Genomic DNA, 26,373 nt, shown 5'->3' with positions numbered 1-26,373 from the left:
CCAGCCTGGAGCTCTGCAGGAGTTCCAGCCTGGAGCAGGGCAGGAATTCCATCCTGGAGCAGGGCAGGATTTCCAGCCTGGAGCTGGGCAGGAGTTCCAGCCTGGAACTGGGCAGGAATTCCAGCCTGGAGCAGGGCAGGATTTCCAGCCTGGAGGAGGGCAGGATTTCCAGCCTGGAGCTGGGCAGGAGTTCCAGCCTGGAGCTGGGCAGGAGTTCCATCCTGGAGCAGGGCAGGAATTCCAGCCTGGAACTGGGCAGGAGTTCCAGCCTGAAACTGGGCAGGGATTCCAGCCTGGAGCTGGGCAGGAATTTCAGCCTGGAGCTGGGCAGGGATTCCAGCCTGGAGGAGGGCAGGAGTTCCAGCCTGGAGCCCTCTCCTGGAGGAAAAGGCGGTTCTGCTGCCCGGAGAGCAAGATGGAGAGGCGGGATGGGCATGTCCTCCTGCACCCGGGATTTGGGGGGCCACTGGTGTTTGGAGCTCCCTGGCCAGGCTGTGAAGAGGAAGACAGGAGTGTTCGGCAAAGGCAACCCCAGATCCTGCTCTTCCAGAGCCTCTGGATAATCCCCGGGGCATTAAAGGACTGAGATCACTGCACGCTGTGTTTCTGTCCCTCTGCCGGTCCTAGCCAGCCGGGAATGTGCTCTCCTGCCCTTCTCCTGCCTGGAGAGATCCCGCACACCCTGAGCACCTGCCTTGGGGCTGGGCTTTGGGGACACGCGGGTCGGGACCATGCAGCCCTGGCAGAGCTGCTCCGGTGGCTCCCAGCGCTGCCCAGGGAGAAAAGGAGGGAGCTTCCCTCAGCCTTTGGGGGTTTAAAAGCAAGGAGCGGCCCCCAGGGCACGCTGTTGGTTCCAGGGGTACGTGCCGAGAGCTGGCAGGGTTGGCAGCAGGCTGGAGCCTTCCAGGGCTGGGGTAAGGCAGGGAGCAGAGCCCGGGACGGCACAGGGCAGGGACAGGAGCGGTGCCAGGGCCCTTCAGGGGAAGGGGATTCTGCCATGGGGCACCTCGGCAGCTGCTGGGCTGGGCTTTGGGGCCAGGGCTGCCACAGCCCCACCTGGCCGTGCTCTGCCAGCCTTGGCTTGGTCCCTGGGCAGGAACAAACTCCACTCACAGGACTTGCAGCAGCCCTGGGCAGGCTGGAGCCCCGGGTGCACTCACAGGGCACGGACCCGAAGGCCACCCCACGGCGGGGCTGGCAGGGCTGTACCCATCCCCGGCTCCAGGCAGCGGCTGTTTTGTTTCCCCAGCGCCGTGACAGCGGCCAGAGGTGGCTCTTTCCTGGCTGGCGGCGTTCGCAGCGCCCTGGGTGCGGGGCTGACCACTCCCCCTCCCTTTGAATAGCAGCCCTGCCTCGAACACTATGGTATTTCCATCCTCCCCGGCTCCAGCGCGGAGAGCACCAGGTAGCTGGGAGGAGAGCGGACACAAGTGTGGGAAGCCGTGGAGGATATCGAGCTTTTCCCCGGGTCCTTCAGCTGAGCCGTAAGTGGTGCGGGGAGAGGCTCTTTGAACTCTGTCGGGGGCTGGAGGTACCTGTGGACATTTTCAGGACACCTCAGATTTGGTTTGTGGTGATTTACTTTTCCTCTCTCAATTTCCAGTTTCCCCCAGTAACTGATTTGTGTATTTGCTACTGCAGGACCTTCTGTAAATATCTCAGATGATGACTCCCTTTAAAAATGTGTGCGTATATGTATATATATGGTACATAAATTTTATATGGAGATTTAGGAGAATATTATTATTTTCCTCATAGTGGTGGAAGGCTATGCACTGGCATTAGTACAGTGAATTAAATTTGCAGTTCCTTTGCTGTTCTACATTGTAATTTGGTTTTGGTGTAATTTGGTTTGGTTTTGCTGTGAGGGAGGGGAGCTCCAAAGTGCCCAGGGTGAGACAGACAGACCTGAGGCTGATTCCTGCTTTGCAGGGATGATTGGAAGGATTTGCTATGACCCCTCCAGGGGTTTTCCATGGTGATGCCATCCCCTAAGGGCCCAGAGTCCCACAGGTGTCAGCATTTGCCTCGGGGGAAGCTGGAGTGTGACAACTGCAGGGATGTGCTGCCATTCCTTGGGAAGAGCAGAATCCTGCCCCCGGCCCAGGCAGTGGGAATTGTGAGTCCCTGAGGAGCCCAGCAAGGCCTTCCCCTTCCCGTTAGTCTGTAAATCACTGCTGTGCATGTGGCCACTCTCTCTCTCGGTGTTAGAGGCACCGCCAGCTTCCCCTGCTGCGCTGCCAGCTGCCACCCCTGGGGCTGAGGGCTGGGGCCGGGCCGGGGCCGAGCTGGGCCGGGCTGGGGCTGGACTGAGGCCAGGGCGGGCCGGGGCCGGGCTGGGGCCGGGCCGGGGCCGAGCTGGGTCGGGTTGGGCCGGGCCGGGGCTGGACTGAGGCCGGGGCCGGCCGGGGCCGGGCTGGGCCGGGCTGCCTTCCTGCTGTAGCCCCTTCCTGCTGCAGCCCGGTCCTGCCTCAGCCCATTCCTGCCTCAGCCCATTCCTGCCCTCAGCCCATTCCTGCCCTCAGCCCGTTCCTGCCCTCAGCCCGGTCCTGCCCTCAGCCCATTCCTGCCTCAGCCCGGTCCCACCTCAGCCCGGTCCCACCTCAGCCCGTTCCCCTCAGCCCATTCCTGCTTCAGCCCTGTCCTGCCTCAGCCCATTCCTGCCTCAGCCTGGTCCCGCCTCAGCCCGGTCCTGCTGCCCCGTGCTCTGCTGCGTGTGCAACTTTCCCCTGCCTGCCATGTAAATAATGTTCTGATTTTTTGGGCATTTTCTGCTTGCCCAGGGTTGGCGGTGCGTGGAAGCCCGAGGTGTTTTTTGTACCCCAGCACTGGGATGTGTGTGTGTGTCCCCTTGTCCTCAGGTTCACCACAGAGCTTGGAAGGAGGGGACTGTGTGTCCCTCCAGATCACAAACCTCTTTCCCAAGCTGAGGCACAAAGAAACAGAAGGTAACCCCACGTTCCCCAGTGGTCTCAGGCCTTCTGAAAGAGCAGGGTTTGGTGGGAATTTCGGAGCAGGTTGGGGGAGGCTGCTCCAGGTGTCCTGCTGGAGGTGCCACACTGATCCTGGGGGACTCCCAGCTGAGCCCAAGGCCCTGTGCCAGGGAGAGGCTGGGCTCTGTGAGATGGGCCAGGTGTGAGAGGGCAGGGATCCCTCTCTGAACAGTGGGACACTGATCCCCATCATTCCCCTTGTGCTCTGCCCCAGCTGAGGGCCTGGCCCGTGGCATTGGGTGAGTCTACTGCTTCATGGAGGCAAATTCGTGAGTGAAACAACCGCTGACCTAATTAACCCTCCCTTCACATCCTCCTGCTGTTGCCAGTGGCCGCTGTGAGCCGGGGCAGAGCAGGTTGATTTAATGGCAGCAGCAGCTCTGGCATCCCACCTAAACCCTCTCCTGCCTGACCCGTGCTGTCAGCTCGCTGTGCATCTGCTGGGGCTGCTGATGGGGACATTATCGTAGCTTAATTAGCAGCTGAGTAATCGATGGATGAGCAGAGAGCAGGAGAAACGTAGAGAAAAAGCAGTTTACTCTGAGCACAGAGAGCCTGGGCTTTGTGGGCCAAATTTTAACCCCCCTGGCACTGTCCCACGGCTGCTGTCACCCATCCCAGGCAGAGCCTGTCCAGCCAAACGGGAGGGCTCTAGAGGTGCCTTCGTATCTGACAGGCCCCGAGGGAGGGAGGAGCCCGGGGAGCATCGGGGCAGCTGGGGATGCGGTGCCAGGGATGCACTGCCAGGGGATGCGGTGCCAGGGATGCGGTGCCAGGGATGCACTACCAGGGGATGCGGTGCCAGGGATGCAGTGCCGGGGATGCAGTGCCGGGGATGCGCTGCTGGGGATGCGGTGCCAGGGATGCGGTGCCGGGGATGCGGTACCAGGGATGCGGTGCCGGGGATGCGGTGCCAGGGATGCAGTGCCAGGGATGCAGTGCCAGGGATGCGGTGCCAGGGATGCACTGCCAGGGATGCACTGCCAGGGATGCGCTGCCAGGGATGCGGTGCCAGGGAAGCACTGCCAGGGATGCGGTGCCAGGGATGCGCTGCCAGGGATGCGGTGCCAGGGAAGCACTGCCAGGGATGCAGTGCCGAGGATGCACTGCCAGGGAAGCACTGCCAGGGATGCGGTGCCAGGGATGCGGTGCCAGGGATGCAGTGCCAGGGATGCACTGCCGGGGATGCACTGCCAGGGATGCGGTGCCAGGGATGCGGTGCCAGGGATGCACTGCCGAGGATGCACTGCCAGGGATGCACTGCCAGGGATGCACTGCCGGAGATGCGGTGTCAGGGATGCGGTGCCAGGGATGCACTGCCAGGGATGCGGTGCCGGGGATGCAGTGCCAGGGATGCACTGCCGGGGATGCGGTGCCAGGGATGCGGTGCCGGGGATGCGGTGCCGGGGATGCGGTGCCAGGGATGCGGTGCCAGGGATGTGCTGCCAGAGATGCGGTGCCAGGGATGGGCTGCCGGGCGGCCCCTGCCCCGTCCCTTCCAAAGGCCGAGCCCCGGCAAGCAGCACCCGGCCCGGGGCTCACAGCACCCGGGCAGCGGCCTCGGCCTCGCCCCCTCACTTTCCCCGGCTGACCTTGTCCCGGCCCTTCAGCCTCCCGGGGTGTTTCCAGCAGCTGCAGCAGGGCCATTGCAGCAGGGCCATTGCAGCAGGGCCGTTGCAGCAGGGCCATTGCAGCAGGGCCGTTGCAGCAGGGCCATTGCAGCAGGGCCATTGCAGCAGGGCCGTTGCAGCAGGGCCATTGCAGCAGGGCCGTTGCAGCAGGGCCATTGCAGCAGGGCTGTTGCAGCAGGGCCATTGCAGCAGGGCCATTGCTGCTCTATTGTTCACCGCAGCACTCCTGCTGCCCCGCAGGAAACCGGGTGCGAACACTCCAAAGTTATAAAATCATAAGAAAGGTGGGATTTAGTGCGGCCAATCTGTTCAAAGCACGGCTGTAAGTGTAGGAAGCGCTCTCCTGCCCGCTGCTGTCCTTAGGGATGCTCCTTTTGTGCTAGGCGGGGGCTGATGAATGGGAGGCGGTTTCTAAGATGCCAACAGATCAACAAGCCCTCCTTCCCCTGGGAACGGGCTGGCAGGCGGCCTGGAAAGTGCCCGCAACGCAAGGGTTAAAGGCTGGCGGAAGGATGTCATTTCCAGCGGCTCTTTGCCCCACCCCCTCAAAGATGATAAATTATTGCTGGATGCAAAAATGAAGTGGTTATCACTGAGCAGCTCTGGGTCAGCCAGGCAGGGGTGTGGCAGGGGCTGCTGCAGGTTCTTAAAGCCTTGATTCGCCTTCTTCAAGCCAGAAATATTTTGGCGGGGCTGCTGATGCTGCCCCATCCTCCTGGCTTTTCATCAGACCCCACGGAAAAGGAATTTTCTTGGTTTATTGGGATGGAGGACAGAACTCGAGACGTGTTTGGTGGCTGTGCCAGGTGTGCCACCCTGCAGTGACGCCTTCCCTGCTGCCCAGCTGGGCTGAGGGATGTGGGACAGAGCTGAGTGTGGTGCTGCAGCTCAGAAACTGGGGAACAGGCTGAGCCTCAGGACTTTGCAGCAGAGGCACGGATGGAGCATTAAACTGGGAAACAGGGATGGGACTTGACTCTGCCACTGGGACATCACTGTGGCATCGCTCCACTTCCCTCTGCCCATCCTTAAGCAAACATAAAGCTGAACAACAAACAACAAACATGAAAATACTGTCAAGTGTCTTCATATATCCAACAGGCAAAGCTCACTTTATTCTAATATTCATTTTTAATTCCTTCCCAACTTCTGCAAGGGGTTATGTGTTAATCATGAGCACAAATAGCTTTTCCCTTTTTAAACCAAGCTCGGTAATTGACTTAAAATTAAAAAAAACCCCAACCTTGTAAAAGAGGAGGGATGGATGTTGAAATGAAATTAAAATTTTAATTTAGTTTAGAAATGACCCAAGAGTGTAATAGCTTTGGCTGGTACTTGATCAAGTCCCAAAATAAATGCTGTTTCCCCTACACGTTTTCACAATAGGACAGGAATAAAAAGAGCAAACAATGAGGCTGAAGTCAAGCTGTTAAATCATTAAGGATTTTACCAAATGGTTCAGATTCCCCTCTATTTACTAGCAGCTCTCAGCAAGCTGTGGCTCTGGATTATCTTGATGCAAATCTGCAGTGATTTCCTCAGTATCAGCCAAATTACCTGCCCGGAGAGCTCCAGCCTGGAGCAGAGCTCAGCTGAGCTCCCTGACAGCATCCAGGGGAGGAGAGGAACTCTTTGGGCTCTTATTAGAGGAAGCTGAAGAGAAGCAAAATATCGCTCAGCCATCAGGGAAACTTGCTGACAGTGAGAGATGTTTTGGGCTGTGAAGTAGTTTCCTCTGGGAAGTGGTGGAAGTTCTGTTAAAATTAGCCTGGACAAAGCAGAGCAGAGCTCTCTCTGTGCTGTCCCTGCCTCCTTTTCCAGAGCACAATTATTCCATGCCCAGGATCTGCTCACCTGCCTTTTCCAGCAGGATGTGTCACCTACTGGGTGCCATTCCTGCCCTCCATAGTGTGGGCTTGGAATGGTCCTTTTTGGGTTCCTTCTCCAGGAATTCCATGATTCTAGGTCCTTTTCCCAGCCTCCAGCCTGTGTTTCTCTGCCCTTTAACCACTGTCACCCACAAAACCTGCATCAGGTTGGGGAACTGGTTTAATTTGTGTTTAACCAGAACTTCTCTTGAACCCACAGAGATGGGGATGCAAATTGTTGCTGAGTTTTGTGTTGTGCTCCTGCCCCTCTCTTGTGCTTTTTAACAGCTCAGTTTGGAGGGGAAGAGAAACCAGAAAGCAAACTGGCTCTGAATGTCCTGGAGCTGCTGTCTAGAGATGCTAATTCACCTTTTGCTGGGGCTGCTTTGCAGCTCTGCTTTAATCCCGTTGCTGTTCCTTGCTGCACGAAGCCTGTCCTGGGTGTCAGGATGGGTTTGGTGCTGCTGAGCTCAGGCACACCCACGGCCTCGAGCAGCAGCGTGCGGTGCCTTGCTGGAAGGTTCAGCCTGAGAAAGATGCAAAGGAGAGCAGCGAGGCGTGAAGCACTCTCAAGAGCTGCTGTGAGTGAGCTGCCTCCTCCAAAAGGGGAGAAAACCCCAAAGCAAGCCCAGCTGCTGCTGCACGAGCTGCAGAGCAGAGAGCAGGGGTTGGACTGCTCTGTGCCTGCTCCTGGGGCTGACAGCCCTCACCCTCGCACACGTGGCTGTCACTGTGGCAGCTGAACAGCCCCAACTCTCTCTGCCTGTTCCACCCTTATTGGAAAAAGGCTCCCAATATTACCAGTTAGATTGTGCCTGGGCCAGTCTGACCCTCGCTGCTGGGCCAAAGGCAGCAACTGCGGTGTATCACCCCAGAGACACCTTGGCTTGCTGGTGGTTGCAGCTGGGCACTGAACAAGTCCAGGCTTGTTAGGAACCCCGTTTACCTCAGGAGGATAGCTTCAGGCGATGGTGAAGAGAAAAAGGAGAGGATTCTGCTGGAGGGTTTAATGTCCAGAGGTTTATTCCATGGTTACAGAGGTCTGAACGTGAGCAACTGCTCCAACAGAATATCGGCCGCATGGTCTGATCACCTTTTTAAGCTCAGGGACAGGGAGAGGGGAGGTACAGGTGAGCCACCAACCAGGTGAGAGGGGCAGGGTCTCCGGGGAAGATGGCACCCAGACAGGCCAATGACCCCTGGGCATAGGGGCATCTTTGAACTTGACCAAGCACACGAGGCCTTGCTGGAATGTTCAGCCTGATTGACAGGACTCACTCAGCATGGGGGCAAGGGGGAAGGGAGAGAGGTATAGGCACACCTGGGGGAATGACCTGGAAGGCCAAAATGGGACATTACAGCACACCACAACACACCCTGTCTGTCCTGCTTTGTTTGGCAGCATCAACCTTTGCTTTAGGGCAAGGCCAGCCCGTGTTTACCTGAGATGGTTTCCATATGCTGAAGGTCGGGCTCAGGGGTGTGATGGGCTGGGATGGAGCACCTTGCCCTGCGTTAGGGGATGCCCTTCATGCCAGGGATGCTCCCCCCTGGAAGTGCTCAAGGCCAGGTCGATCAGGGCTTAAAGCACCCTGGTCTCGTGGAAGAGAGAACTTTTCCAGCCTAAACTCGTTTTTGCCCACGGCACGGGATGAGCTTTAAGGTCTCTTGGAACCCAAACGTTCTGTGCTCAGCCAGGCTGCAGCAAAGGGCTGCACACACTTTGTCTGGCCCAGCTGCAGCTGCCCCAGCTGCAGGAGATTGAAGCCAAGGCGTTTTAACGCCTCGTTAGGGCGGGCTGGCAGGGCGTGCACAGATGCTGAGATTAGTTAAGGCTTCTCAGCCACACTAACTCGCACTCGGTGTGGTTTTGGGTACAGCACAAAGAGAAACAGGTTGGTTGTTCTTCCACCACGCAGGGGTAGTTTTCAGTCTTGTGAATTAAAAAAAGAGAAGTTTGAAAAAAAAAATTCTGCTGGTGTTCGAGGCAGAGTTAGTAATAACCAGCAGGAAATGATGATGATAATTTAATACTGTGCACATGCAGGTGTTTTGTGTTGGGCCATTACTCACAGGGCACGGGGGAGATGCTCTGGGGGTCCCTGTTTGCTGAGGTGCTGAGTGAGAGCCAAAGCAGCTCTGCCCTGCCCCAGGGGTGGAGAACTGGTTCTGCGAAGTTCAAGAAACTGCTGCAATTTCCCAAAAAACCCTACAAAAAGAAAGTTCCTGTAGCTGTCTCCTGGGGATGTTTTAATGCCCTTGTGCCCACAGGGGATGGCATGTCCCCATGGGGTCAACATGGGATGATATTGTGGCAAAATCTGTTCCAACCAAGGAGAGGAAGGAGGAGAGAAACTGCTTGAGAGACTGGAATTTGGCTGTGGAGACCTCTGTGGGTGCTGCAAGGGATGGAGAGAAGGGATGGTTAAAGGAAGGAGGTAAAGAGAGCTCCGGCAGCAGCAAAGCCCCTGGGCAAGGACCAGAGGGAAGGCAGGGAGAGGGTCCCAGGGCCTCCAGGAGATGTTCAGGGGTCCAGGGTGGAAGTGGAGGCCGGGGGTGATGTGGGTGTGCTGGTTCTGCTGAGAAGAGCTGAGCACAAAATATGTGGAGCACAAGTCTGATGAGGGAGCTGGGAAAGGGGCTCAGCTGAGGAAAAGGAGGCTTGGGGGGCCCTCTTTAAAACGAGCCTGGATGTGGCACTGTGTGCCAGGGTTTAGTTGAGGTGTTGGGGCTGGGCTGGACTTGATGATCTTGGAGGTCCCTTCCCACCTAGGGATTCTGTGAATTCTGGCTCTGCACAATTCCCTGTAAGGAGAGGGCATCCATGGGGAGTTCCCTGTTCTCCCAGGAAACAAGTGGCAGGAGTAAAGGAAACAGCCTCAGGTAGCACCAGGGGAGGTTTAGGTTGGATATCAGGAGCACTTCTTCACTCAAAGGTTTGCCAGGCACTGGTACAGCTGCCCAGGGCATGGTGCAGTCCCCTTCCCTGGAAGTGTTCCAAACGTGTAAGGTGGCACTTGGGGTAGCCTGGCAGTGCCAGGTTAAGGGTTGGACTGGATGGTTCTGGGATTTTGCTGGAAGATAACTCAGCCAGGTGTTTGCAGCTGCAGTGGCCACAGCCCAGGCTCTGCAGGAGTGCAGAGGGGTCCCCAGGAGCCAGGGCTGTGTCCTCAGGGAGCTTAGAGCAGCCCCTCTGCACCGCCAGGCTGGGAACAGCCATTCCCACGGCTCCAGGGCCCATCCTGCCCGAGCCAGCCCTGCCCAGCCCAGGCTGTTCCCCTTCCCTCTGTCCTCCAGCACCTTGGAGTCACATCCCCAAAACACAGACCTTGCCTTGGCCCTGTGTTCCCACTGGCATTGCAAGGAGAGAGGGAGAAACCCCACAGCTCTGCTAACAGAGCCACAGTGCAGCTCCTCCACCCCAGCCACACAAATGGCTTCAGGGATGATTAAAATCCAGCTAATGAGCAGCTCTGGCAGGAGGACTTGCTCAGGAGAGTGAATCCCGAGTGAGGAATGCCATGTGGGACTGCAAGGCAGAGATTCAGCCAGGGAAACCTAAGCAAAACCAGAGGATGTGTCCTGAAAGCAGCAAAGTTCTTTGTGAGGCAGACAGGGCCTGACAAAGCTTTCACAGGAAAGGTGTTGATCTCAACAAACTGCCTTTTTTTTTTTTTTTTTTTTTCTCTCTGAAAAGAAAAACATTGGCAACAATTTCCCACCAATTCTCCAGCAAAGGAAATATGATCTCATCTTCTTCCCTCAGAGCAGCTCCCTCAACTTGCAGGTGATCATTCATTAATTCATTCCCCATTGTCAGGCTCTCCCCTGGTCCCACTCCTGCATCTGGGTGCTGCATTGTTGACACGACCCCTCTAATCACAATATTTCCTATTATTCCAGGTATTTTTCCTCTTAACTTTTCCAGCCTAAACTCATTAATGTGACAGTGCTCCAAGCTTTATACAGCTGTGGAAAGCATGGATTTAGCTGGTGCTGTCAGTTTGGATGGCAGGGACTCTAATGCCCCTTTCTGTTCCTGCAGGCACCTCCAAGATGATGAGTTATTATATGGACACAGCCATCAGCAGTGCAGCTCCTTATGCTTTGGCTCGGCCTGGAATGATGGTAAGGAACAGACAGGGCAAGGGAATGGCCTTGCACTGAATGAGGATGGGCACAGATGAGATTTTTGTAGGGAATTCACCCCTGTGAGGGTGGGCAGCCCTGGCACAGGGTGCCCAGAGCAGCTGAGGCTGCCCCTGGATCCCTGGTAGTGCCAAGGCCAGGCTGGATGGGGCTTGGAGCCCCCTGAGATAGTGGAAGGTGTCCCTGACCATGGCGGGGGGTGGAGTGAGACACTCTTTAAAGTCCCTTCCAACCCAAACCTTTCCATGCCTCTATCTAAAACAGGAACTGGGGCCAGTTTCCTCCCCCAGCAGTTTTCTCTCAGGTTGCTGTGATTTCTCCAGCCCTGGCCCAGCTCAGTGCTATCTCCTGAGGATCCAAGGTTTGAGGTAGTTCAGGGCAGTCCTGAATCCCAAGTGTTTACCCAGAGCTTCTCTGACCCTCTGGAGCCTGCAAACCTCCCCTGGAAATGGGATCCTGGGTGGGATTTCCTGTGCTGGTGTTGGGAGGAGTGTCAGGGGAAGCTTTGTCCTGCTGCCTCCTTCACCTGGGACCAGTGGGACCAGCCCAGAGCAGGGCAGTGACTGGGAAAGGCTCCCGTGGTTTTCTGGAGTTTTGGGACCACTCTGGTGCTCCCTGTCCCGAGCCAGCTCTGGTCTGTTTGCAGCTGATGGGGGGTTGTATGAAATAAAGGTTGGAGTGTCATCCTGGGACAGGTTGAGCAGGGATTTGAGCCTTTTTTAGGAAAATCAGATCCATATTTAGGGAAATCTGATCTATATTTCAATAAATCAGAGAAAAATATTCAGAGAAATCAGATCTTACTTAGAGAAATGGCATTTCTAACCATTTGTCCAAAGAACTGCTGAGCATGAGAGGTCAGATAAGCTCTGGGCTGACACCTCAGGCTGCACAGAACTGGTGCTAAAACTCAACATCTTCCCCAAACTGGGAAGAAAAGCCCATCCTGAGCCATGGAATATTCCCAAGGCAGCTTCACAGCTTTCCTTTAAATGGTTCCGAGCAAGCATTTGGCTTTTAAATATTGATTTGCCATCAAGGAAATCTATTCCCCCGCAGGGAAATGGTAACAATGATAAAAAATTCAAACATCCTGCATTTATTTATAGGTATGTGCATGGTATTGTCCTCTTCTAGGGAGAGAAACATTTAAATGCAATGTATTTATTGTGTGGTATATATGTATATGTGTGTGTGTTCATGGTAAATATATATAAAATATACACACAGATGCACATAATAAATATGGTGTGTACATATATATACATAAATATATATGTATAAAATAGGTGTGTATGAAATAAAAGGAAAATTAAATCCTGGGATCATTTATTAAAGCTTTGTTCCCAATCTAAACAAATCCATGTTTCTAAATACCTCTATATCTATGTATAGTAAATGTATTTTCTTTATAAAGTATAAATTTAGCTTCACATACAATAAAAATGAATGTGCAATTTATATAGAGTTATAAGCTAGGATTACATAGGTGTGGGTGTATAAATTCTTATGTCACCCATATAATCAGAACATCTATAATGTATTGTGTGTTAACACATAATAATATGTTTATTATGCAATGTTTGGGTAATGACACATTATGTTATATAAATTATAGATGCATCTGTACATTTCATATGAGGTGTATAACTCATATGTCCATGTGTGCATACCGCATGTATAAACATCTCTGTGGACACACCAATAAAACCAACATAAACAACCCAAATATAAAGAAAATAATCCCAAATAATATCCCTATAAATAGGAAGAGGAACATAAATATGAGAGCTGGGACCAGGCTCCCCCTCAGTGCCTGGGCAGGGCTGTTGTTCTTCACTCCCTGGTGACTCCCCACGGTTTGAGGGTTTTGGGGCCTCCTGCTGCCTAAAAGTGACATTCCCAGTTATGGGGAGTGGAACAAAGGCCTGCCACAGAGGGTGTCCCCATGGGAGACCCCAAGCTGCAATCTTGCCAAGCTCAGCCTCACTCTGACCTTCACTTTTCTCCTCATCTTGGTTTAAAAAAAACCCCTTTTTGTCCCAACACCCCTGAGCCAGCTGAGCTGGGATCTGCCCGAGCAGGACCCGCTGCCTGATCCTGGGGCAGCCCCACTGCCCCCCTCACATTTTGGGGTCCCCCTCCCCTGACAGTTCCCTGTGCTCCTTCCAGAAACAGGGAGTGCCCGTTCCCTGCGAGGATCCCTGGGTGACCTGTGCCTTCCAGGCCTCCTGCTGCCAGCCCCGGCCCTGCTGCCCGCTCTGGGACGAGCCCGCCACGCAGGAGGTGCCCACCGGGCTGGAGCACTACGGCACGGGTAGGACACAGGATGGCACGGGTGGGACAGGGAGGGGCACAGGCAGGGCATGGGATGGCATGGGTGGGACATTTGTGGTGGCGTGGGTAGGACACGGGAATGGAAGTGGTATGACATTTATGGTGGCCAGGGTAGGACATGGGGATGGCACTGGTAGGACATGGAGATGGCATGAGTAGGATACGGAGTGGCATGGATAAAACACAGGGTAGCACTAGTAGGACATTTGTGATGTCATGAATAGGACATGGAGTGTCATGGGTAGGACATTTTTGGTGGCACAGGTAGGACACGGCATTGGCATGGGTGGGACACAGGGTGACATGAGTAGGACACGGGAGTGGCATAGGTAGGACATGGAGTGTCTCAAGTAGGACATGGCAGTGGCACTGGTAGGACATGGGTAGGACATGAGGGTGGCATGGCTAGGACATTTGTGGTGGCACACGTAGGACATGGTGGTGGCATGAGTAGGATACAGGGTGGCACAAGTAGGACATTTGTGGTGGCATGGGTAGGACATGGAGATGGCATGAGTAGGATACAGAGTGGCATGGATAAAACACAGGGTAGCACTGGTAGGACATTTGTGATGTCATGGATAGGACATGGAGTGTCATGGGTAGGACATTTTTGGTGGCACAGGTAGGACACGGCATTGGCATGGGTGGGACACAGGGTGACATGAGTAGGACACGGGAGTGGCATAGGTAGGACATGGGTAGGACATGGAGTGTCTCAGGTAGGACATGGCAGTGGCACTGGTAGGACATGGGTAGGACATGAGGGTGGCGTGGCTAGGACATTTGTGGTGGCACACGTAGGACATGGTGGTGGCATGAGTAGGATACAGGCTGGCACAAGTAGGACATTTGTGGTGGCATGGGTAGGACATGGGGTGGCATGAGTAGGACATTTGTGGTGGCACAAGTTGGACACAGAGTGGCATGGGTAGGACACGGCGGTGGCATGGGTGGGACAGAGGGTGACATGAGTAGGACATGGGAGTGGCACGGGTAGAACATTTGTGGTGGCATGGGTAGGACATGGTGGTGGCACGAGCAGGATACGAGGTGGCACAAATAAGACATTTGTGGTGGCATGGGTATGATATTTGTGGTGGCACAAGTAGGATATTTGTGGTGGCATGGGGAGGACACAAGGATGGCACCTTCCCTGTGCTGGGGGGCTCAGAGCAGCCTCAGCAGGAGCAAGAAGCCCAAATCCCCGCCAGGCTCTGTTGTTTTGTCCCCCCCAAGTGTCATTCCAGATTTGCTTTCTGCTTTAAGGTTTGAGTCCTGCCATCATTTATTGGGTTTTTTGCCCTTAGTGCCACCCCCAAGCACAGCACCACCAGGTTGGCACCTGGCTTGATGGTGTCAAGGGGCTCCCTTAGTGAGGATTGTCCCAGAAAGCAGAAAAACCCCTTAAATATGGGAGGTTTGTATCTATTGTCCACCTATTGAAGTGATGCTGAAGGGTGGGAGCTTCCTTCTTCCCTGTCATGGTGTGGGAGTGCTCCTCTCCCCTTTCAGCTGGTTTTTTACTGGTTTTTGGAATGTTGGAGTTCTGTGTGCACCTCCCTTGCATGTGGGGCAGCAGCCCTGCTTGCTGCTCCTGGGGTCTCTGGGAGGATCCCGTGGGCAGGGTGCACCTGCCTGGCTGCACCCTCTGCCCTTCTCCTGCCACCTGCAGGACTGGTGTCATGGCTCCTGCTTCGTGGCTTTGCAAAGTGCCATCCATGGAGGCTTGCAAGGAAACAGGGATTCCCAAATTCCCACTCCACTCTGCTGGCATTTTAAGGGTCTCTTGTAACTCAATGCTTTGCACTGGCACAGGGTGCCCAGAGCAGCTGGGGCTGCCCCAGCCCTGGAGGTGTCCAAGGTTGGGACACTTGGAGCAACCTGGGATAGTGGAAGGCGTCACTGCCCGTGGCACTGGGTGGGCTTTAAGGTCTATTCCAACCCAGTTCTGGGAGTTTTTGATTTCTTGGGAGGTTGATGATCACCAGAGCTGGAGAGGAGAGGCCACACTGGGCCATCAGCTAAAGGAGCTCCCTGCCTGGACCTAGGGAATGGGTTCATGCCTTCCCTGCCTGGACCTAGGGAATGGGTTCATGCCTTCCCTGCCAGGGCCTAGGGAATTCTTCCCCTGCCAGGGCCCAGGGAATGGGTTCATGCCTTCCCTGCCTGGACCTAGGGAATGGGTTCATGCCTTCCCTGCCAGGGCCCAGGGAATTCTTCCCCTGCCAGGGCCCAGGGAATGGGTTCGTGCCTTCCCTGCCAGGGCCCAGGGAATGCCTTCCCTGCCTCATGTCTCCTCTTACACCTCTGTAATTTGGAAGTTGTTAGAAAAGCTCCAGGATCTGATTCTTGCCGCACCAGATGCATTTTCATGCTGAGCTTGCACTTTGGGCTGCTTCTTGTGGTGTGCAATGAGATGAGCTTTAAGGTGCTGTGCAAGCCAGCCCAGGCTGGGACTCCAGGACTCCTGGAGGAGCAGCTGGCAGGGCAGATGTTCTCTGGCCTGGGCTGGGTGAGGAGGGAGCAGCCCAGGGCTCAGGTACCCCCAGCACAGCCCAGCCACAGAACCAAGAGAAAGAGCTCAAGTTGCACAAGGTGACCTTTCCAAGGGCCAAGATGGAGTTTATGTTTCCCCTCAGTCCCACAGAAGCCTGTCCTGAAGCACTTAAACCCCGTGTAAGCTCCCCTGGCCATGTGCTGCTCTCCTGTGAGCGTTCCTGCTCCTTGGTGGTGCTCTCTGGCCCCTGGGGAGGGCAAGCCCTGATGTTCAGAGACTCTCTGCAGCTGAGAGTTCAGCAGAACAGTGACTGCTGGGTCAAATGTACAGTTTGAAATCTGTCCTTGGCAAATGCTCAGGCATTTGGTTCTTTTTCTTTTGGTGAGCACTTGAGTGTGAGCAGAAGGTGGACACAGAGAGCTGTGCCTGTGGCTGGAGCAAAGCCCCTCTGCTATTTCCAGGCATCCTTATTCCAGCTATTTGCTCAACTCCTGTGAGTGACCTCTCTCAGCATGATGTCAGCTCTGCTCTGATGAAATCTGCCCTGGCAGCACTTGGATTTGCTCAAACATTTTGCAAGTCTGTGCCCGGAAAGTTTTTTTAGGGTTTTTTTCCCAACCCTCTCCTGTTTTCTGTGAAAGTGCTCTCTCCAGGGACCAACATATCTGCAGCTCAGATCTTCCTTACTCCACCATGGCTCTGTGAACTTTCTTGTTGCAGAGGCTGGAGCCAGCCTCAAACATTAGTGAAGCCAGGGAAAGAAATCCAAGCTGTTGCTGTCTTCCACAGGTTTTGATCCACAGCTTTTGGAGAGTTGGGATGACAGGCCCCTGGGTGTCTTTCAATACCTAAGAATTTTCAGTTCTTGCTGTTGCAATGCAAGGTGCTCTTTCTCTGATTTGTTTTTTCATGTTGCTGGTTGTTCAGTCTAGAGCAGTTTCTAATTTTAAATGAGAGGAAACTCTTATTTGTATATGGGGCCAGGAACAGCCTTTCATTTCTCCTTTGTGTCTCAGCTGCACATGAAAACCATTTGTCATCTATTCTTCTGCTGCACCAGAGGCTATTTTGGTTTTCATGGTCTTGATGTTGGTGAAAGAAACAAGTCAACAAGGAAAATGCAAGTGTGAATATATCCTCCTGCAATAGAAACCCACAACATTTCGAAGAGTTTGAGGGCTGCTTGCGTTTAGGGAAGATGCTTTGCCTTTGAAGCTTGAGCAAGTTTATTTACACTGTGCTTGAAGCTGATAAGATTATTCTGTGATATGGATAAAGGAAAGCCTGATGTGGATTTAGCTCATAGATAAAGCGCAAAGGGGTGGAGTTTTTTGTCCTGAAAGGCCAACATTTGAAAATGGACTGCAGTCAGTTTTATTTGTCAGCTTGTACCACAATGTGTGGTGCACATGTTGGGAGTGTCAGTGCCCAGGGATGACCACAGGAGGGAAAGGCCCAGCCCAGAGGTGACAGAACAAGACATCCAGAGGGGAGCTGCTGGCTGCTCTGCTGGGCTGGGGTAACTGGTCACAGGTTTAGGAGTTTTTCTCAAATAATTCTGCTTTAAGATTTAGCTCTTATTGTTTTAAGTGTGTCTTTATTAAAACAATCAACTATTTATTACCTGTACCACAATGAAGAACAATCAACAGTGGCTAGCATGCCACAACAATTCCAAGAACAAGAATGGTCTGAGCCCCCAGTGCAGCACATGGATTCTGACATCAAGCCAAAGTCCTGCAGGTGTTTTCTCAGCCTGGAGAAGAGCAGACTCTGGGCAAATTGTTAGAGCAGCCCTCCAGTATCTGAAGGCAGCCTGCCAGGAGGAGGAAGATGAGCTACACAAGGACATGCAGCTCTGCTCCTTGGCATCAGGTCTGTAAAGGCACCCTGACTGCTCCATCTGCCACCCAGCCACAGGTGCTGCCCAAAGTGCTGCTGAAAGGTTGCTGAAAGCCACACTTAGCACCTTATGGTGAACTCATAAGGGAATAGGATCCTAATAATCCTCCCTGGGAATATTTTTTTGGATTATACAACATTGGATGTAAAACTGGAGTGGAAGAAAAGATTTGCTAGTGGAATTATCAAAGTATTGTGGGGCTCTGATCAACCTGAACAACCTGATCTAGGGGTAGCATCCTGCCCGTGGTGCAAGGGTTGGAATGAGATGATCTTCAAGGTCCCTTCCTGCCCAAACCACTCTGGGATTCTGTGATTCCATGGCAATTTCAGCACAGACTCAGGGCTGGCTGTGCTGCCTTTAGGAGCCAAGGCCACTTTAACAGCCCCTTCCACCCAGAGTGGGTTTGTTTTCCCTACTGATAGGGGAGATAAAACTGTTGTTAATGGCAAGTGAGGGATGGAACCACTCTGACTGCAGCGGAAGAGCTTTCTACAGCTGCTGTGCTGAGTTAGCATCCTTGGACTGAAGGTATTCCCAGCTTTTTGGATACTCCTGAAGCAGCTGGGGGAGTGCTCCTGGCTTCACTGAGAAATGGATCACAGAATCCCAGAATGGCTAGGGTTGGAAGGAACCTTCAGGATCATCTCATCCCAAAGGTCGCAGGACCACCTTCCACCAGAGCAGGCTGCTCTAAGCCATGTCCAGGCTGCCCTTGAACCATCTCAGGGATCTTTTGGAGAGCAAAAAGCAGAGCTGGTGCTTCAAGGGCATCAACTCCTCACAGCCTGGGCTGCCCTGGTGTGGAGCTGCTTTGGCCAGGAGAGCCAAGGCCCTGCAGCTGCAGAAACACCTCGGTGTGCTCTGTGCCCACACCAAGCAGGGCTGGACCCTGTGATCCTCCTCCCAGCCCGGCTCCCAGCCCAGCCAGGGCCACGGGCCGGGGTCCCATGGGGCCACCCACATCCGTGGCCAAGCCTCCCTGCTTTTCCCCACGTGTCCCCTCCTTTGCCTGCCCTTCTCCCAGTGGAGAACCCGCAGGAAAACATTTTCTGTGAGCGCTTTCTGGGCCGGCTTCCAGGCCCACGCTCGGAGGAAGGGGGCTTGGGGAGGAGGAGGAGGAGAAGGGGGGAAGGTAAAGCTGACCAGGCTCAGCCCGATGGCTTCTCCAGCTGCAGAGCATTTTCTGAGCGAAGCTATTTTCTTTTTTTTCTAAATCTGCTTTTTTTTTTTTTTCATGTCCTTTTATCCTATTTTTAACTGTGGCCTCCTTCCTTTTCTCAGCCTCCTCCAACACTTCCCCCTCCCCTGTGCTGCACTGCCTCCCCCGCACGCTCTCGCTGAGATGAATGGGAGCCTTCTCACAGGGCACGCACAGCTGCTGCTCCTGCCTGCAGGCCAGCCAGGCCTTCCATGGGCCAGCCAGGATCATCCCTGGGCCAGCCAGGCCTTCCCTGGGCCAGCCAGGCCTTCCCTGGGCCAGCCAGGATCATCCCTGGGCCAGCCAGGCCTTCCATGGGCCAGCCAGGATCATCCCTGGGCCAGCCAGGATCATCCCTGGGCCAGCCAGGCCTTCCCTGGGCCAGCCAGGATCATCCCTGGGCCAGCCAGGATCATTCCTGGGCCAGCCAGGATCATTCCTGGGCCAGCCAGGCCTTCCCTGGGCCAGCCAGGCCTCCTCTGGGCCAGCCAGGCCTCCTCTGGGCCAGCCAGGCCTCCTCTGGGCCAGCCAGGATCATCCCTGGGCCAGCCAGGATCACCCCCAGGCCAGCCAGCCCTTCCCTGGGCCAGCCAGGATCACCCTTGGGCTGGCCAGGATCACCCATGGGCCAGCCACTCCTTCTCTGGGCCAGCCAGGATCACCCCCAGGCCAGCCAGGCCTTCTCTGGGCCAGCCAGGATCACCCTTGGGCCAGCCAGGATCACCCTTGGGCTGGCCAGGATCACCCTTGGGCCAGCCAGGCTCACCCCTGGGCCAGCCAGGATCACCCATGGGCCAGCCAGGCCTTCCCTGGGCCAGCCAGGATCACCCTTGGGCCAGCCAGCATCACCCTTGGGCTGGCCAGGATTACCCTTGGGCCAGCCAGGCCTTCCCTGGGCCGGCCAGGCTCACCCTGAGTCAGTCAGGCTCATCCCTGGGCCAGCCAGGCTCTCCTCACCCTCTTTAGCCAACCAGAACAGGCAAAGGAGGATGTGCAGGAAGGCGGAGGGCAGCAGGATGGGGGGAAATCAGGGTGTGTCCCACAGGGAGGGATGCACTGGATGGGAAATCATTGCATGGCTCAGAGAAAGCCCTGCACAAACTCCTGCCCTTCCCAGCCTGCTGAGCATTCCCCGACCCTCAGCTCTGCCAGGCCCAGGGGCTGAGCGAGGCTCAGGGCTCTGGTGTCACCTCTGGCCGCTGAGGTGACACAGGTGACACAGCCTCTCTGGCTCTGGGGCTGTTTCGGGCCTGCCTGGAATGGGGGTTTTTGGGGTTTTTCACTTTTCCCTTGTGGATCTTTGGGTATTCCATGGGCTCCAGCTGAAGGCCAGTCCCAGCTGCTGTGCTGGGGAACTTGATAGGTTGGACTTCATAGGTTGGACTTGATAATCTTAGCAGTCTCTTCCAACCTCGTGATTCTGTGATTCTGTGACACTCTGGGCTGCTGAAGGACACACATCATTTTCTCTGTTAGGGGCACTTCCCAATCTGTTGGTGGAGAGAGGAGATCCCTCCATGCCTTGGGAATGGGTTGCAGGGCTGTGGATGCCTGTGGGATGCCTGTGGTGTGTGTGACTCTGCTGGGAGGCACGAGCAGCCCCTGCTCTGCTCTCAGGTCAGTGGCAGCTGGAGTGCCTGGCTCCTGTTGTTGTGAATCCTTTTGTTTCCCTGGTGGGCAAAACACTCCCAGGGGTTCCTGTTGTTGAAAATGGGACCAGACTCCTGGTACTAGAGTGATTTCAGCATTTATTATAAGAAAAAGAAAGGCCTGAAGCAGGGGCCCCAGGCTGAGCAGGAACGTTCCTGTCAAGGATGGAGCAGCGCTGGTGCTGGGGCTGCTCAGCAGCAATGCTCATGATCCCTGCACAGATTCAGTGGGTCAGGAGCCCCTTTTTATCCTGTTTTATGTCCCTCTGGATTGGTTTCTCTTTGGATCCTTCATTTGTATGAAGGTTTTAGGCCTTGATGGGCCATTACAGTTCTGTCCAGGCTGGCTCGTGGTGCACTTTGCTGGGGTTTGTTATGGTACCTTGAGTACCTGATTTCCTATAACTACCCTTTAACCCCTTTTACAATATAACAACCAAACTAACAGTACATGCTTAACAATGATCAACTATTTTACAACAGTCTCTAACCTATTTTTAACAGTGTGACACTCAGTGATGCTGGGACCTGCTGCAGAGGATTATTTGCACCGAGGCGACAGAATGACAAAAATCCAGGCTTTCAGTTTTCCATTTGTTTCCTGCCTGACTCTGGAAAATTCCCTGTGCTGCCTGTCCAAGACAAAACCCCAGGGAGCTCCCTGTGCCTTGGTCATCAGCAGAGAATGAGCTCAGAGCTCTTTTCCCACTTGAGCTGCAGAGTCAGCTGGGGATGAGGGATTGTGCTCAGCCCTGGGATGAGGCTGGGGCAAAGCTGGAGTGTTGGTTTTGGGAGAAGCCTGGAGATTTGTTGGGATTCTCAGGTTTAACAGGGGATGGGAGCTCAGCAAGAGGCAGAACTCAAGTTTGGGAGCTGCAAAAATGAGCAACAGCACGGAGAGCTCCAGTGTGCCTTGGGGAAGGGACAATGGGATGTTCAGGAGGAAGGGATCTGAGCCACAGCCTGGCCAGGGTTTCTGGGATGCTGTGAGGCTGCCTGCAGAACAGTCTCATTTTGGGGTACCCTTGGAGCAGGACTGACCCCTCTGTAGGGATGGAGTGAGCTGGATGTACCTGCTGGGTTTTCCAGGGGAGGAAACCATCCTGCAGCACCAAACACTTCAGACAGAGTACACAATGCACAGCTGGGGGGGGAGGGGGTGTGTGTGTGGTGTTTGAGCTTTCCCAAGAAAATTCCTCAGAACTGTGACCTGTGGGGACACTGGGCAGCAGAGCACCCTCTCCAGAGGGTTTGGTTGCCTGTGGCCAGCCCTGGTGGCAGCACTTAGGGGGGTTTGCTGGGCTGTTGAAGAGCAGGGAGGGCAGAGAAGTGAGGAGAGATATTTGGAACAGCTTTCCCAGAGAAGTGGTGGAATTCCTGTCCCTTGAAATGTTCAAAAAATGTATAAATGTGGCACTGGGGGACACCACATGTCCACCACAGTTTAGTGGTGGGCCTGAGGGTTTCTCCAGCCTTTAGGATTGTCTGATTGTGTTTTCTCCCTGGATAGACAATGGGATGCCAGGAGAGCAGAGCAGGGCAGGCAGAGGGGCTGTGAGGAGTGGGGAATCCAGGACCCTGCAAACAGCCTGATCCCTTCAGCTGCTGGCAGCTCAGAGCACCTCTCTCCCTCCAGATGTTCCTCGTGTTTATGGCTGCTGCAGAGAGCCTGAACTCTCTCATTAATGCATTTCTCTCTCTCTCTTCCTCACATCGAAGCCAGAAGTCTCAGCTCCGAGGCTGCAGCTGGGAAGGAGCTGGGGTGAGGGGTGGGAAGGGGAGGGAGGTGTGCGCCAGCCTCGCGGCCCATTCACTCCCCCTGCGCCTCCTCCCCCCAGCCCTCCCAAAATACACATGCCCCGCAAAAAGAAAAACACTGGCAGATTTTTTATTTCAGAAAGTAAACACTTAGGCCATGGGGGTCTGGAGGTTATGGGAAAAGAGGAAACCATTGGGCTAATCAGGCCGGGACACACTTCCCCTGCTGAAATAAAGCAGAAATCGCTGCCTCACAGGGCGCCGCTGTGGTTAACCCTGGGGCTGCCAGTGCCATGGAAAGTCTTCCCTCAATCCCTGGGATTTGGTGCCTTGTGGTTCACTGTGTTGTTCCTAGTTCTGGGAGCCCCACTCTGCCCACTCATTTTCCCTCAGTCCTGGGATTTTGGGGCTCATGGTTAACCCAGGGGCTGCCAGGGCCATCATGGAAAGTTTTCCCTCAATTCCTGGGATTTGGTGCCTTGTGGTTCACTCTGGGCTAGCAGTGCTGGGAGCCCTGCTCTGCCCACTCGTTTTCCTCAAATCACCAATCCCTGGGATTTGGTGCCTTGTAACTCACTCTGGGCTAGCGGTGCTGGGAGCTGAACCCTGCCCACTCATTGTCCTCAATCCCTGAGATTTTGGGGCTCATGGTTAATCCAGGGGCTGCCAGTGCCATCCATGGAAAGTTTTCCCTCAATTCCTGGGATTTGGTGCCTTGTGGTTCATTCTGGGCTCCCAGTGCTGGGAGCCCAGCTCTGCCCACTCATTTTCCTCAATCCCTGGGATTTTGGGGCTCATGGTTAATCCAGGGGCTGCCAGTGCCATCCATGGAACATTTTCCCTCAATCCCTGGGATTTGGTGTCTTGTGGTTCACTCTGCTGCTTCCAGTGCTGGGAGCCCAGCTCTGCCCACTCATTTTCTCTCATTCCTGGGATCTGAGGGCTCATGGTTAACCAGGGGCTGCCAGTGCCATCCATGGAGTGTTTTCCATCAATCCCTGGGATTTTGGTGCCTCATAGTTAACCCAGGGGCTGCCAGTGCCATCCATGGAGTGTTTTCCATCAATCCCTGGGATTTTGGTGCCTCACAGTTAACCCAGGGGCTGCCAGTGCCATCCATGGAGTGTTTTCCATCAATCCCTGGGATTTGGTGCCTTGTGGCTCACTCTGGGAGTGAACTGTGCACTGTGGTTCAGTGCTCGGAGCTGGACCCTGCCCACTCATTTTTCCATCAATCCCTGGGATTTTGGGGCTCATGGTTAACCCAGGGGCTGCCAGTGCCACGGGAAGTTTTCCCTCAGTCCCTGAGATCTGGTGCCTTGTGATTCACTCTGCTTCTCCCAGTGCTGGGAGCCCAGATCTGCCCAGTCATTTTCCCTCAATCCCTGGGATTTGGTGCCTTGTGGTTCATTCTGGGCTAGCAGAGTTGGGAACTTCACTCTGCCCACTCATTTTCCATCAATCTGTGGGGTTTTGGGGGCTCATAGTTCACCCAGGGGCTGCCAGTGCCACGGAAAGTTTTCCCTCAATCCCAGTTTTGGGGTGGAAGGGGAGCCAGCACTCTACAGCAGTCCTTTGGCCCTTTGGGAATGGGCTGTTGGGAATTTTTAGTAGGAAATGAAGTTTTTTCTCTGGTTTATGAGCCATCCTATACAATTTCATCATTATTCTTGCCTGAGAACTCTGCCTGTCGGCTGCAAACCTCTGCAGAGAGGAAATCTCTCTCTGCTTGAATCAGCGGGATTTGGGCAATTTCTGCAGAGCTTTGAAAGGTTTTCAGAAAGCTCCATTTTCCCATCCCTGCCAGATTTGCATGAGGTGTATAAATGATTAAACCATGGATTCTTTGGTCACAAACCTTCCATGGGGGGGATCCTTCTTGCTCTCTTTTACTCCATGAAGAGCACATGGAATGTGGGATTGCTCAGGAGATGGGAGACCCTGGGTGCTCCCTCAGCACAAGGAATGGTCTCAGTCCAGGTGAGAGCCCAGGGGCATTTGTACCTAAAGAGATCCCAATTATCCATCTCAGAGCCTGGCCTTGGATTTCCCAGCTCCTTTCCCATCCTGAGCTGTGCTCTGGGCATGGGCATGGGAATGGGAATGGGAGTGAGAATGGGAATGGGGATGGGCATGGGAATGGGAATGGGAATGGGGATGGGAGTGGGAATGGGGATGGGAGTGAGAATGGGAATGGGAATGGGGATGGGGATGGGAATGGGATGGGAATGGGATGGGAATGGGAATGGGAATGGGGATGGGAGTGAGAATGGGAATGGGGATGGGAATGGGAATGGGGATGGGAATGGGAATGGGATGGGGATGGGAATGGGAATGGGAATGGGAATAGCAATGGGTCTCATTCCCAGCTCTCACACCTTTGGCAGCTTGGGAATGGGAATGGGAATAGCAATGGGTGTCACTCCCAGCTCTCACACCTTTTGCAGCCCTGTGTGTTTTGGGAAAGGCTGGCTCACTAAGCAGAGCATTTATAAATGAATATTAGAGAGCCGCCATTGCTGGGAGCCAGGTGTGTTCCATCAGACCTTGTCCCAGGGATTGCTGACTCCCTTTGCATCCTGCCAGAACCCAGGGAGACTTTGCACCCAGACCCCTGCTGCCCCCAGGAGCTCAAATCTCACCCCAATGCCCACACTGCCATTCCTGAGGGAATTCCCAGCACCCTGAGCTGTCCCCCAAGCCTTCCCTCTGCCTGGAGTCACCAAGCAGGGCCTGAAAGCAAAAGCCAGCCTGGAACAATCTCTAGCCAAGGGAAAGTGATCTTTCCATCAGAGCTGAGAAGGTTTGCCCTCAGCCCTGGGTGGTGAAAGGTGCCGTCACCGGTTCCTTGAGCCATCAGCTCCCTCTTGCAACATTCCCACCAGGAGGCAAATCCCAGATAGCCGCAGCAGGGGAGCTGCAGACCTGCCGGGTCCCACCCTGCTATCTCAAGAATGCATTTGAACAGGAGCTGTTTCTGCAGCCTCTGGAGGTCGGGGCTTCAGATGGAAATCAGGCTCCAGAGACAGTCCCACGGGGCAAATTTCAGGATTTTTGGAGTTGGTGTTCAGCACAGATAAGCCCTCGAGAGCACAGATACTTTATCTGAGCCTTATCTGAGCTATTTGCATCACTTCAGCCTGAGAAACTGCTGTCAGACGTTTGGGGGAGGGAGGGGGGCAATTAGGATGGTCTTTCGGTTCTTTTAATTGTTATTTCCAAGACACTTCCAGGAGGATGGGACTGTCCTGTGCCCAGCCCAGCTCTGGGTGCTGGTCCAGGCTGGAGAGGGGAAGAGCAGGAGGAAGTGCCAGGCTTAGAGCAGCAAGGAGAGCATTTGGAGGGACATTCCTTGAAAGCCCTGTAAAGGATTGCATCTCTCTGCTCTACTTCTGAAATGAGTCAGAAATCAGCCCAAGCTGCTCCTGCTGCCAGCTTGGAATGGAAGTGATTCCTCCTTTTCTGAGCAAAGCCAGGGCTGGGCTTTCCAAAGGAGCTCTCTGCACCTCCTTTTCCAGAGCCTGCTTTGTGCCTGTGATGTTTCTCACCTTACCTGGAGCCTCTGGTGGAAATATGGGGTCCCTGATCTCTTGTGCTTCCCCAGACCCCTCTTCATCCCAACTTTGCAGCAATGAGTGTTGGACTGCAAGGACCCTGCAGTGGAACCTCCTCTCCCCAGAGGGTGGGGGGATCATTCACCCAAACCCCCAGTCCTGGGGACCCTTCCCAGTGTCCATGGTCATGGAAACAGAGAAATGCCTTTCTGCCAGGTCTGTGTGATTCACTCTCCAGAATGGTTTGGGCTGGGGGCCCTTAAAGCTCCTCTTGTGCCCTGCTCAGGGGAAGGCTGCTCCAAGTCCTACCAGCCTGGCTTTTTATGGCAGAAGGGTTCTCAGGGATAATATTTAGGACACCAGACTGATCTTACAGCTGGGGTTTGGAAAACCTTGGCTGTGTCACTTACCAGAAAGTCTTTAGGCATCTAAACCCCACTGCCTCCCCTTGGAGTGAGATCCCCAAATCCCTGCAGCCGCTCCTGTGAGCCCCTGCACAGCAGTTTCTCACGTTGGAGATGCAGATGATTAATTCAGTGCACATTTTATTGCCATATTTAATTCAGTGAGGTCAGGAGAGTGGCTGAGGGTCCCTGGAGAGCGGGGCTGTGCAAGTGCTTCGGATTACACACAAAAAGAGACTCTGAAGTGAGCCCTGGCTGGCCCTGGAGCTGCCTGCAGCCTCCCCAGCACGTGCTGGAGTTTCCCAGCCCTCCAGATGGACCTTCCCCCGTGAGATTTGGGATCAATAGGCTTTGGAAAAGCTGCACTGGGTCAGTTTGGCTGTTTGGCCAGAGCTGGAACGTGGTTCCTCTCTGTGCAGCTGGTCC

General features: G+C 54.5%; 1 long non-coding RNA gene across 1 annotated transcript; it reads left to right on the top strand.

The window, feature by feature from the left end:
• Positions 1-1,415: 1,415 nt before the first annotated feature.
• Positions 1,416-12,934, top strand: LOC134430736 (uncharacterized). Its single transcript, XR_010030905.1, has 3 exons — positions 1,416-1,484; positions 10,538-10,620; positions 12,814-12,934. It is a non-coding gene; the product is annotated as an uncharacterized LOC134430736 (long non-coding RNA).
• Positions 12,935-26,373: the final 13,439 nt, after the last annotated feature.

The sequence above is a fragment of the Melospiza melodia genome, chromosome 29 (genome assembly GCF_035770615.1).
Source record: "Melospiza melodia melodia isolate bMelMel2 chromosome 29, bMelMel2.pri, whole genome shotgun sequence".
In the NCBI taxonomy this organism is placed as follows: domain Eukaryota; kingdom Metazoa; phylum Chordata; class Aves; order Passeriformes; family Passerellidae; genus Melospiza; species Melospiza melodia.
The sequence above is the reverse complement of the archived record's forward strand: the minus strand, read 5'-3'. Positions and strand labels throughout refer to the sequence as shown.